Here is a 13,907-nt window from a genome sequence, read left to right as displayed (position 1 = left end):
GGAGAACATCACCAGACAGACATTTAAATTGTTTTATTTAACTAAAACAACTATAAGATTTTTTTCTTCAACAGCAAACACATAATATTTTAACAAAACAAGCATATGTCTCTCGCTTCTCACATTTATCTCCAGACCTCACATTTATCTCCTTGTCTAGACCTATTCTGCCCCCAACAATCTTCTATTAATTGAACTTCTTGAAACATTGAACTTTTAGAGAGAAGTAAGGGATTGACTCTGTGTACACAAATTTGCAGAGGGACAATAGAGTTGAGATGTGTTATTTCTCACCTTTATTTATTTATTTATTTATTTATTTATTTAAAAACATTTTGCTGTTAACCTCTGGAGACACAAATCCACAGTTTGAGAACTGCAAAACTAAGCATCTCTGTTGGTATCTTCTAGACTGAGCACTGAGTCCCATTGGGTAGATAGAAAGATTAACCTAAATAATCTATACAGAAGCCTGTGGCACCCCATAAGATTGGGTCCCTAATCTATGAACTACTGGAACTCATTTACAAATATTTTCTTAAACATTACATGAATATATTGTCTCATACTATAGAATTGGAATTTATAATCCCTATTCCATTATGAAATATCTTTGAGCTATAATGATCTTAATTAAAACTCAAAAATCCGATTTAATTAAAAAAATCTGATTTTTTTGATTTAAAAAAAAAATCATTGATTTTTATCCACCCTGCCATGAATGCTGTATTTGTGGGGCTGTCAGCAGTGTTGTTCTAGGTGGCTTTCCTTTCCTGCAGCAGGCAGACATACTGACAAATGGTTGACAATTCTTGTCACTAGAACCACAATTTACAATGAAGCATAGAAACAAAATGCTAGACTTGGAGTAGGAGTTCCTGCTTCTCTGAAGTCTGGTTCTAACCCCAAACTCCATATGGACAAGAGGACTTAAATGATGAGGTAGTGTTTTATACAGTAAATATATACAAAACCAGAATTGGTTAGAGTATATTGCATGAATTTGTGGGCTGTTTTGTGTTGTCTTTTATTTTATGTTTTGTGGCAAATTGCCAGCACTATTATGATGGGTCCCGCGCTTTCTCCTCTTGTGGAGGTTCAGGGCGCTGTTTCTCACCCCTGAAATGGGCTATCAACTGTCCCACTAGTGTCCCAGAAAAGGGGAGTGGAGAGGGAGGGACCCGGGCCTACCCTCTACTCTGGGTCCCAGCCCAGAGGCCCTAAGAATAGCGGCGAACCACTTGAACTAGCGATTCCTTCCCCTGGGCTACTTCCCTCTCCGGCCCTTCAGCTTGTGGGGCTTCCTGCCCTCTCTCCGCTTGGGCCAAGTTTCTCCCAACCCCTTGTGCCTGTAGAGTCCCTCTGCTCTGCACAAGCCAGGTTTCCCTTTACCTAGGGTCTTGGTCTTCTGGCCCACCACAGCACTTCTCCAAATTTGCTCTCCGCTCCAACACCAAACCACTCTGCTTCAACTCCTCCAACTGTCTTGATTGAAGCTGGGGGGTTTTATCAGGTGACTGGCTTCAGGTGCTCTAATTGGCTTAATTGGTTTCAGGTGCTCTAATTAATCTGTAGCAGCCTCTCTTCCCTCTACAGGAAATAATGCTCTCATCATCCTGGGGCTTGCATATCTCCCATCTATCACTCTCCTGCTGCCCTCTGGCCATATTTCCCCCCATCTAGAGGAACCATCTAGTCACTCTCGCGTTCTTCTCCTTGTTTCTGTGCATCCACTGGGGCATACCCTTGGGGCATGGTCTGTCACAAGGGTAAACTGCCTCCCCAGTAGGTAGTAGCGGAGAGTCTTCATGGCCCATTTTACCGCCAGACATCCCTTTTCAATGACGGCGTACTTTTGTTCCCTGGGGAGGAGTTTCCGGCTGAGGTACAGGATTGGGTATTCCTCCTTCCCTACCATCTGCAAAAGGACGGCTTCTAGCCCTACCTCTGAGGCATCTGTTTGTAGGACGAATTCCTTCTCGAAGTCTGGGGCTATGAGCACTGGATGACAGCAAAGGGCTGTCCTTAAATCTGCGAATGCTCCTTCCGCTGCATCAGTCCACTTTACTATCTCAGGGCCCCGAGCTTTTATCAGGTCCATCAACAGCCCTGCTCTTGTGGCAAAATGAGGGATGAATCTCCGATAGTACCCTACTATCCCTAGAAATGCTCTGACCTGCTTTTTGCAGATCGGTCGAGGCCAACCCTGTATTGCCTCCACTTTGTTCCATTGAGGTTTCACCAAGCCTCTTCCTACTACATACCCGAGGTATTTGGCCTCAGCTAGCCCTATCACACACTTGGGAGGGTTGGCAGTGAGGCCGTCCTTCCGAAAGGAGTCTAGCACGGCTTCTACTTTTCCTAGGTGTTACCCAATCAGGGCTATGGATGACTATGTCGTCTAGATAGGCGGTGCCATACTTGGCATGGGGTCGCAGCAATTTATCCATAAGTCGGAATGTTGCAGGGGCCCAATGGAGTCCGAAAGGGAGGACAGTGTATTGGAACAGGCCATCGGGTGTAGAGAAGGAAGTCTTCTCCTTGGCATCCTTGGCCAGGGGAATTTGCCAATATCCTTTGGTCAGGTCCAGAGTGGTTAGGTATCGGGCCTTGCCTAACTGATCAACTAGCTCGTCAATGCGTGGTATTGGATAGGCATCGAATTGGGATAGTTCATTCAACTTTCGGAAGTTGTTGCAAAACCTCAGGGTGCCGTCAGGCTTGGGGACTGGGACGATAGGGCTGGACCACTGGCTGTGGGATTCTTCAATAACACCGAGTTCCAGCATCTTCTTCACTTCCGTCCTAATTTCTTCCCCTTTAGCTTCTGGTATTCGGTATGGTCTTAACGTCACTCTTACTCTGGGACTGGTGACGATATGATGTTGGACCAGTGTCATACGGCCTGGCTGTGTACAGAACACGTCTTGGTTCCGTTGGATCATATCAATGACCTCTGTTCGTTGTTCTGGGGTTAATTCGGGGGATATCCTCACCTCCCCCTGTGAATCGTCTGTCTGGGGTGGAGCTCCCTGAATGACCAGGCATGTCTCTTGGTCACGCCAGGGCTTCAGTAAGTTGACGTGGTAGATCTGCTCTGGCCTTTGGCGGTCTGGGTGTCTGACCTTAGAGTCCACTTCCCCAATGGCTTCCACTATCTCATACGGCCCATGCCAGCTGGCCAGGAGTTTGCTTTCTGCTGTCGGCACTAGCACCATCACCCGTTCTCCCGGCTGAAATCTCTGTACTTTCGCTTGGCGGTTGTAATATGCCCACTGGGCCTCTTGTGCTTTTTCCAAATGTTCTCGTACTATGGGGGTCACTCGAGCTATTCGCTCTCTCATCTGTGTCACGCGCTCAATGACATTCTTTCCTGGGTTGGGTTGTTCTTCCCAATCCTCCTTGGCGATATCTAATATTCCGCATGGGTGGCGTCCGTGTAGTAGCTCAAAGGGAGAGAAACCAGTGGACCCCTGGGGAACTTCTCATATTGCAGACATTAGGTATGGTAGAAGGGTATCCCAGTCTTTTCTGTCCTGTGCTACCACCTTCCGGATCATACTTTTAAGGGTACGGTTAAACCGCTCGACCAGTCCATCTGTTTGTGGATGGTAGACTGAGGTCCGTATGGCCTGGTTTCGGAGTAGGGTACATAAGTCCTTCATTAATTTCGACATGAAGGGGGTTCCTTGGTCAGTCAGGATCTCCTTAGGGATGCCCACTCTGGCAAAAACCTGGAGTAGTTCTTTTGCTATTGCTTTGGATGTGGAGTTTCTTAAAGGAATGACTTCTGGGTACCTTGTGGCGTAGTCAAGGATGACTAGTACATTTCGGTGGCCCCGTGCCGATCTTTCTAGTGGGCCCACTAGGTCCATGGCTATCCTCTCGAAAGGAACTTCAATAATAGGCAAAGGTACTAATGGGGCCCGCGAGTGAGGTCAGGGGCTGTGCAACTGGCATTCTGGGCAGGAGGCACAATAGCGTTGGACCTCCACGCGTATTCCTGGCCAGTAAAACCTTCTTAGGATTCTATCCAGTATCTTGTCTACTCCTAGATGTCCTCCAAATAAATGACTGAGAGCTAATTCTAGTACTGCCCTTGTGTTTCCGTGGGACTAAGAGCTGCTCTACTTCTTCCCCTTGTATTTGCGCTATCCGATACAACAGATAGCGTTTGAACACATAATATGGCCTTGGGCCTTTGGTCTTTCCCTCCACGGGTACGCCATTTACTTCCACTACCTCCTCCCTCACATTCGCATATAGCGGGTCACTGGCTTGGTCCTGTCCGAAATTCTCACGTGCGGTACCGATCTGACCTAATTCCAGGGGACCTATTTCAACTCTGCCCCCTGGGTTGCTCCTACTTGGGCTAGGACCCGCCTCCGAGTCCTCACTGGCCTGAATTGTCTCCTGGCCTCCTGAACGGTTTCGCCTACCAACAAGGGAGGCTTTCTGGTTCCCTGCTAGAATCCTGGTCCCTAATCTTTTATCTGCCCTCCTTTCCCGCCTAGACTTTCGGGGTTTCCTGGGGGATGAAAATAACTCTGGGGCAAATCCGGCAAAAATTGTGGTGAGGCTAACTGTAGGTGCCTCAGTCTCAGCCTGGGGGCTGCTACCCTCCTCTGGCTCTACTGGGGGAAGTAGGCTCTCAAACCCTGGGAAGTCCCTACCAATTAAGACCGGGTATGGGAGTCTGGGGACCACCCCTGCAGTTACCCTGATAGTGTTCCCCTGGATCTCAATCTGTACTGGGATTGTGGGGTAAAAATTTATGGTGCCATGAACGCACGTTACCCCTGTGGTTTTTGCCCGGGTTAGTTGATCTTGCCCCACCAACTTCCCCGAGACCAGCATGACAGCACTCCCAGAATCCACTAATGCTATGGTCTCAATACCATTCATTTTTACCGACCTCGTATACCCATGCGGGGTCATTGTGACCCCTACCAGGCCACATTGCTCCCCGTGATCCTCCAGATTGCACTGCATAGGCTCTTCCCTGTTGGGGCATTGGGCTGCTATATGCCCCAATTCCTCACACTCGTAACACCAACCCCTTATCCTGATTGCCGCCCTCTGCCTGGGGCTATTTGGCCGGCCCCCCCCCCCCACCCTGTCTTCCCAACCCCCCAGGTCCCTTCTTGGCCTCAGGCCATTCTTTGGTGTCTTTCCTCCCAGTTATGGTTCTCCTGGAGTTCTCGACAGTCCGGGGCCTTGGGTTTGGGACTGGCTTCCTGGTTTGCTGTGTCTCACCCCCTGGGGTCTGGAACAGTTCACGGGCTGCCAGCTGTCTTTCCACAAGGGAGACCAATTCATCATAGGTGGAGGGGTCATTCTGGCCAACCCAAGCCTGGAGGGCTCGTGGTAGCCCCCTCATATACTGGTCCAGTACCAGGAGCTCCATCGTTTTCTCAGAGCTGAGGGCCTCAGGGCGCAGCCATTTCCGGGTCAGGTGGATCAGGTCACACAATTGCGATCGGGGTGTCTTGTCCTCCGTATACTGCCACTCATGGAACCTCTGGGCTCGCAACACCGTCGTTACTCCGTATCTGGCCAGGATCTCTGCCTTCAGCTGGGGATAATCTACTGCAGTCTCTGTGGCCATATCGTAGTAGACCTTCTGGGGCAAGGATACCAGACCACTGATCTTGGGGCCAGGCCTCCCGCAGGGCTGCTCTCTCAAAAGCCAGGAGGTATGCCTCCACATCATCTTCCAGTGTCATTTTCTGCAGGCAGTGGCTGGCCCGTATGGTCCGGGTCCCGTCGTAGCTGCGGTTCAGCTCCATAAGGGACTTCATCTGGTTCACCAGCTCCTGCAGCAGGGCTCGGTCCTGGGCAGCCTGACTCATCAACAGACGATTAGTCTCCTGCTGCATCCAAGTCGCCTCCTGTTGGGCGGTTGCTTGGACCCAGGTAGCCTCCTGTTGGGCCGCAGTGGCTTGTATTAGGGCCTTGACCACGTCATCCATCTTGGAAACGGGATGGTTTTGGCTAACCCTGGTTTAAGTCCACAGCGCGGTAATCCCACCCGACACCACGTGCGGCAAATTGCCGGCACTATTATGATGGGTCCCGCGATTTCTCTTGTGGAGGTTCAGGGTGCTGTTTCTCTGTTGAAACCCCTGAACTGGCGTATCAACTGTCCCACTAGTGTCCCAGAAAAGGGGAGTGGAGAGGGAGGGACCCGGGCCCGCCCTCTATTCCGGGTCCCAGCCCAGGGACCCTAAGGATAGCGGCGAACCACTTGAACTAGCGATTCCTTCCCCTGGGCTACTTCCCTCTCCGACCCTTCAGCTTGTGGGGCTTCCTGCCCTCTCTCCGCTTGGGCCAAGTTTCTCCCAACCCCTTGTGCCTGCAGAGTCCCTCTGCTCTGCACAAGCCGGGTTTCCCTTTACCTAGGGTCTTGGTCTTCTGGCCCGCCACAGCACTTCTCCAAACTGCTCTCCTCTAAACTGCTCTCCGCTCCAACACCAAACCATTCTGCTTCAACTTCTCCAACTGTCTGATTGAAGCAGGGGGGTTTTATCAGGTGACTGGTTTCAGGTGCTCTAATTGGCTTAATTGTTTCAGGTGCTCTAATTAATTGTAGCAGCCTCTCTTCCCTCTACAGGGAATAAGGCTCTCATCATCCTGGGGCCTGCATATCTCCCATCTATCACTCTCCTGCTGCCCTCTGGCCATGCTATATCAGTGTCTCCATAGAAATTTATGGTCTCTCCCTTTTATTTATGACATTGCAGTCCTCTTTCAGGCTGTTGGCCATACAACACTGCCAATTTATAGCCAGCATTTTATAAAGCTGTGAATTTGGAAGAAGCCAACCAGCAGTACAAACAGTTGTCCAGATCAAGACTGCTGGAGATTTCCTTTGTTAAAATTCTGCTGCTGTATATTGGTTCTTTTAGTTTCCATGTTCTGAAACCAATTATAGGAGTCTATTTCCTTGGGAATTAAGAGTCTGAGGCTTGGTCTACACTAAACCCCCAAATCGAACTAAGGTACGCAACTTCAGCTACGTGAATAACGTAGCTGAAGTTCGAAGTACCTTAGTTCGAACTTACCTCGGTCCATACGCGGCAGGCAGGCTCCCCCATCGACTCCGCGGTACTCCTCTCGTCTAGCTGGAGTACCGCAGTCGACAAGACGCGATAAGTCGAACCCAGAACTTCGATTGCCAGCCGCCGAACTAGCGGCTGGGTGTAGACATACCCTTAGTTGGCTCTCTGGAGAGGTAGAAATGATAACATTAACTAAACATGAAATAGTTTAGAGAGAAAAAAATAACTGATTAAATCCTACCAGATCTTGCCTGGAAGCATATTGCCTGGCAGCCAACTAGTTGTCTCAGTGGCGCTTTAACAACTGTATGTTGTACAGAACTTTCTGGGGGTGCATGTTAAAAATAGCGGTGATGACTTTAATAAACTAAGAGTAGAAATGTTCAAATGAATTCAGCTTTGTGTTGCGTGATCTCATTAATTAGTAAAGGTATCATGTACTGCCTAAAATATATTCAAAAAAGGAACAGTTTAAAAAACGATGGCATTCATGTGACATCTTTAATGCACAGTCTGCACAGTCACAGCACACCTAGGTGTTACAACTGCCTGGCACCTTCATTCTTGGATGTGTCAGTGATGAGCTGAGCTCCAGGTGAGTATGAAATTTCTGCTCTTTCAGATCACTTCAGGGTGCTTTCAGTGAGGGTAATGTGGAACACACAGGTGGATGAAGAAATTGAAAATAAAAATGGCTCCAGAGAATTGCACTATTAGATTCACTGCTATAAACATATTCTCTAGTGTGGTAAGGCAGAGTCTCTTCCCTGTTTTCAACAGAGCACACAAACGCTGTGTTCCTGTCCACACTCATCCTCCCGTCCACGGTCTGGCTTTATTGGTGACTTGTAAAGAATAACCCAGGGGTAGGCAACCTATGGCACGCGAGCTGATTTTCAGTGGCACTCACACTGCCCAGGTCCTGGCCTCCGGTCCGGTGGGCTCTGCATATTAATTTAATTTTAAATGTAGCTTCTTAAACATTTTAAAAACCTTATTTACTTTACATACAACAATAGTTTAGTTATATATTATAGACTTATAGAAAGAGACTTTTTAAAAACGTTAAAATGTATTACTGGCACGTGAAACCTTAAATTAGAGTGAATAAATGAAGACTCGGCACAGCACTTCTGAAAGGTTGCCGACCCCTGGAATAACCTAACAAAAGGCTAAGCTTACTGAGCTTGGGTTTCCCTGCATGACTCTTTCATCCCTAGTCTCCATCTATTTGGCCCAGAGAGTCTCCTTTATATCCTGTCTTTGAGGTAAGCGGGCCCACTTTCTAGGTGGCTCAGCAGTAATTGCCATGAACTACAATGCAGCATTTTAGTATCTGGGTCTAGGTTGACTCAACAGAAGAGCCCTACGTTCCTATAAAGGGTCTTAATCTGCCACCCTGCTGCATCCAGTTGTAGCTTCTCCCCACCATATAGTTAATAAGTGGACAATTCCACTGAAGTCTAATCTTTCCTTTTGGTTTCTCCATGTATCTGTAGTAAAGTTTTTAATGTTTGTGAATCTGAAGACTAACTGAAAAAAAAAAGGGGGGGGGGGAGATGACAGCAAAAGTCTTAAATAGTGAAATTTCTGTTGAACATTCTGCGTGCAAAGTTCTGTGGAGTATGTAACAGTACTTTTTTGGTAAATCCAATAGGAGACTCTTTTTAAAGTGAGATGTCCAGAAGTTCTCTCTTATATCTACAATAGTTCAAGCCTTGATTTGGGGGGGGGGGCGGATTTTATCATTGATAAACATAAGGCAATGGTTGTTGAAGTGTTTGGCCACTGACTGATGAAGTTTTGTTGTTTTTTAAAATAGTGGCAGTCTAATTTTCTAAACTGTGTGCAGAGATCATGTCTGCTTTTGCCTATCATACACGTGTGTGTGTGTGTGTGTGTGAGTGCAGAAATTAAAGATGTTGGCATCTAATGACATAAACTTGATGGATTTACATAAGTTGTTTTGTTGTTTTTTTGTAACTTTTTTCCTGCAGTAGAGTTAGAAACTGTTAAAGTTTGATTTTTCTTGTAGATGTTCACAAGTATCACATCTGGTTAAATTAGTGCAGTGCACTATTCGCAGAGCCTCCATATATTCTGTGATCATGGAATTTCCTACAGAATCCGTTTCTTGTTGTATAATTCTGCTCCAGAATCTAAGCTTTCATAGTTGTGTGGGCAATTGTAAAAACATAAACTGAGGCCAGGTCTACATTACAAACATATATTGGTATAAGGACATCACTCAGGGGTTTGAAAAATCCACACCCCTGAGCAATGTAGTTATACTGACCTAACCCCGATGTAGACAGCTTAGGTTAGAGCTTCTCTCGTCAACATAGCTACTGCCTCTCAGGGAGGTGGATTTATTATACAGACACGAGATCTCTCCTATCAGCATAGAGCGTCTTCACCAGATGTGCTACACCTGCATTGCTGTAGCATTTCAAGTGTAGACTAGCCCTAAAGCACTGCAGCAGCTTCAGTATTGTACATGAAGACAAGCCCTTAGTGTAACTGATGCAGTGTGTTGTCTTGAGTTTGCAGAAACAGTAGGTGTGACCTGTCCCATTCATCTCTATATATTGACTGTGAAATCTACAGATATTTTAAATGTCATCATGTAGCTATTTCACTGCTGATAACTTAGCAGAATCACTCAGTTATACTTATTCAGAAACCCCAACTGTCCCCTACCCAGCTGTCAAAACCTCCATTAATTTTTGGTGACAGTTGGAAAACTGGAACATAGGAAATTAGGATAGATAAAAGTCAATGATGAATTTTTTTAATAGATTTTTTTAAAATTTAAATTGGGTTTTTTATTTTTTTATTTAAATTATAATTTTTTATTTTCAAAAATAAACCTGTCTGAAATGAATTCATAATTTAATACAAAATATCTTAAGGCCTGAACTTATTATATCATCTTAAAACATTTAAATAAAAAATAAATATGCTGAATCAATGAGCCTCTATCAAAAACATTGAGTTAAAGGCTGCTTTTCTATATAGCGAAAGAATTGGTGGGGGAAAACTAAGTTTTGAGGCTAAGCTTTATAAATATGGCAAGTAGGTCATCATATACTGTATCAAGGACTTGATCCTTTAGGGGACCCAGGGGTTGTGCTATTGGGTGCAAGAGACTGGCAAAATCATCTGAGGTGTTGGGACCCAACTTTTGACTCCGGGAGACACCATCATGTATCTCATCATTAGGTAGCAAAAAAGATGTACCAAATCTAGTGTAAAGGCTCTATTTAGTTGTAATTCAACATGTTTTAATGGTTATATCAACCAGTGAGCATGCACCGTTCTGTAGAAAATAAGTGAATTACAATTGGAAAAGTTGATTAAAACTGATAATTTAAATCAAGGCTTTCCACATGGTGATTTAAATCAATCCACCTTCCTGGAAATGCCTGATTTCCTCACAGTGCCCACTTGTCGTTGGGCTTAAAGGCAGAGCTGAGCAGTCGCATTGTTGCATCAGAAGTAATTTCAGCCAGTTATCATTCACTCCCTCCATTTTTTTTGCATACACCAATCCCATTGGCTGAAGTGAGCCAGCAGATGAAACTTCAGGACAGGATTGAGGTGCTTTGACAGAGTTTGGGGACATGGGGACTGAGTAAGAGGGGGGCCAGGGAGAGGCAGCAAGGCCAGAGGGGAGGTACCGGCAGGAGTCAAGGGGAGAGATGACTGAGGCAGGCAGCAGGGTTCAGTAAGATGTGGATGAGAGGTTGGGATGAAGAACAGAGAGGCTTGAATTATGTCAGTGTGTGGGTGGAGGGATGTAGGGGAGCAAAAGGCTGCATGGAGGTTACAAGCCTGGTTGGTGGGGAGGTCAAGTGCAGAGTGGGAAGCTCATCTAGACTGGGAACATGTTATCTAACATGTTCATTAACAAACTCAAATGTCAGTTAGCACCTACTGTAGACAGACACTTAACCCTTGGCAAACCCGGACCAGCTATCATAGTTTTTTATATGACTACCTGTTTACTCTAGGTGCTAAGTGGTATTTAAAAAAACAAACAAACCCTGTTAACACATGTTAACTAAGGATATATCTACACTGCAAAGAAAAATCCATGGCGTGCAGTCTCAGAGCTTGGATCAGTTTTCTCAGACTTGAAGGCTGCTGGGCTAAAAGTAGTTGCGTAGAAGTTCGGGCTCTGGCTGGAGCTTGGGCTCTGAAACCCAATGAGGGGGGAGGGTCTTGGAGCCCAGGCTCCAGCCCAAGTGGCAACCTCTACACTGCTGTTTTTAGCCGTGCAGCCTGAGCCCTGTGAGTCCAAGTCAGTTGACCCAGGCTCTGAGACTCAGTGCTGGGGGGTTTTCTTAGCAGTGTAGACATACCCTAACACATTTTTAAAACCTCCCACATTTTCCAGTCTTGCCAAGCCCCTAGACAGTGAAACTATGTTCACATGAGAATGATTTTAGCGCTTAATTTGAAAGAGAGGGAACAATAATAGAATGAACCCACATATTGCCATTCAGGTTCACCAGCTAGGATCTGAGTTAGACTGGCAAAGAAAATGAGGTTTTTAACATTCTGAAATCTATGTTCAACATAGGAAATCCCCATTGGACTAAATAGAGCCTGTATTATCCAGGCCCAGATATTCAAATTATTCATAATAAAAGGTTGTGCTGTTAAAAATATTATAACTCTTATAGCAGTCTATGGCTGCATGGCACTTTAAAGTTTTAGGGCTAAATCCACCAGCTCAAATAAGGGCCTTGAAAGTCTTAATTTAAGTGTAAATTGTAGGCACAGAGGAGGCTATGCAGAAGACAGCTGCACCCATAACATGTTGCTGTGCATAACTTCATAGCATGCTCCCCTGCAGGCCTGCTGGGGAAGTGGTAGGGGTATAATCATTGGATCTGTGACTTTGTAGAACTACTGTCTGTCATGGTATGGCATAGCCCTGCTCCTTGCCCTGTCCTGGGTTGTGGGGGCAGAGACCAATGAAGGTCTTTTCCTTCCCTTACAATCTTTCACAAAGTTCCTGTGTGCATGGGCCACATATCTGGGTTGTGCATTCAGGGACCTGGATCTGAAGGTTAAAATCAGTATAGCCAAGTAATGGTACATGTGCAAAAATGGGGAACATTCAAATAATTCTATTAAAACTGTAGGTTTAATTGGCAGGTAACACTAATTTATTTGTAAGGTATTAATTAGATAATTGACATCTTGATCAACACAGATCTTGGACAGTGATGTTCCTCTCCTGTTAAAGAAACCAAGTTTCAGTAGCACTGCTTGACTAGTCTGGGGTTGTCACTTTTGTGAATATAGTAATTTCCCCACTGATCACACCATTATACATGTAGTCCAGTATTCTATCTCTGAGAGTGGCCAGTAGCAGGTGCTGAGGAGAGCCCTGCGCCCCAGGGAAAATGTCTCCTGTCCCCAGTAGTGGAAGGCTAGTTTATGCTCTGAAGCTTGAGGTTTTAGATCTTATCCAAAGATTCTTGTTTATCCTTTTTACTGTTACAATTCAGAGTATTCCTATTGTCCCTATAAATGTCTACAGAAATCTATATACATAATTAGAAATTAGTCCAGTAAAAGATATTACCTCACCAAACTTGTCTCTTTAATATCCTGGGACTGACATAGCTACAGCTACACTGCATGCAACCATTGTGCCATGGCATTTTGGTAGTTTTACATGGAGAATATGGGAAATATTACTGACTAGATTCAGCGTTGGCCAGTAGTAATGCCTTGTGCTCCCCTTGCAAGATCTTCTGACTTCTGCAAAGTTAATCTGTGTCCCCAATCTGTATGCTTTTCAAAATGTATATACACTAGGCTTTTGACCATGCAAAAATGTATGCAGTAAGTATCAGAAATCACTGAGTGTAGCTACTGTTAAATGCAGAGGTCACAATATAGATGTATTTTTTCTCCATAGAATACCTAATTACTAATCCCCAAATGTGATTACAGCACAGTTATTAATGATGGACTAAATAGCTGTCATTTTTAAAATCAAAGGTCTCCAAATTATCATGAAATTAGTCAACTTCTATCTCTTTATATTGCACTTGTATTGTCCTGTAAATGTAGGCTTAAAAATAGTCCTTGCAGGCCTAGATCTTGTTTACAAGGTGAGTTTTTACAGGCTAGTTTTATATACACCGGAAAAATTGTGTGGGGGTTTAATGGAATCATTGACAGAACTTAACTAGACTGTCACTATAATATAAAAAGAATATATATTGTACTGGAGAACATCGTGTTTATAGAACAGTTTGCTCAAATTGAACAGATCTTCAGTGGTCTTTTGAAAATGTTCCAGCTGCTGAGTCATGCATGCACACACTTGCTGAGGCTGCTTTTTAGAGCTAAGAAGCATTGTTGAGAGAGGAATATTAAATCGAATGTTTATGATCGCCATGAATAAAGCTGATAGGGAGGGTACAGATGCCTGTTGTGCCTTTCTGAGCTGTTCAGACTCTTTAAGGATTGACAGTGGAGTGGAAGGATTTTATGAATGCTGTTTAAGTATTTAACACAATGCCTGAATTTTAGAAAGAGTAAAAATTCTTTGCGTTTTGAGTATGGTGAGCTCTAAGGGTTAATATTTTACCCTCACCCATGTTGCATTGTAATGTGAAGTTCACTAGTGCCCTGCACTGTAAACTAGAAAATACAGGTGGAAAATACCTTTGGAATTGCACATTATTTGTTCCTTTTTCATGCTTCATTAGATGTCCTGTCAAAGGAACATCCTGCATTGTTGCTGTGTTGATAAAGCGAAGTGTATATAGGGACACACACACACACACACACACACACACACACACACACACACACACA

The sequence above is a fragment of the Terrapene carolina genome, unplaced genomic scaffold, assembly GCF_002925995.2.
Source record: "Terrapene carolina triunguis isolate 2854851 unplaced genomic scaffold, T_m_triunguis-2.0 Scaffold210, whole genome shotgun sequence".
Lineage (NCBI taxonomy): Eukaryota > Metazoa > Chordata > Testudines > Emydidae > Terrapene > Terrapene triunguis.
This window is presented reverse-complemented; position numbering follows the sequence as displayed.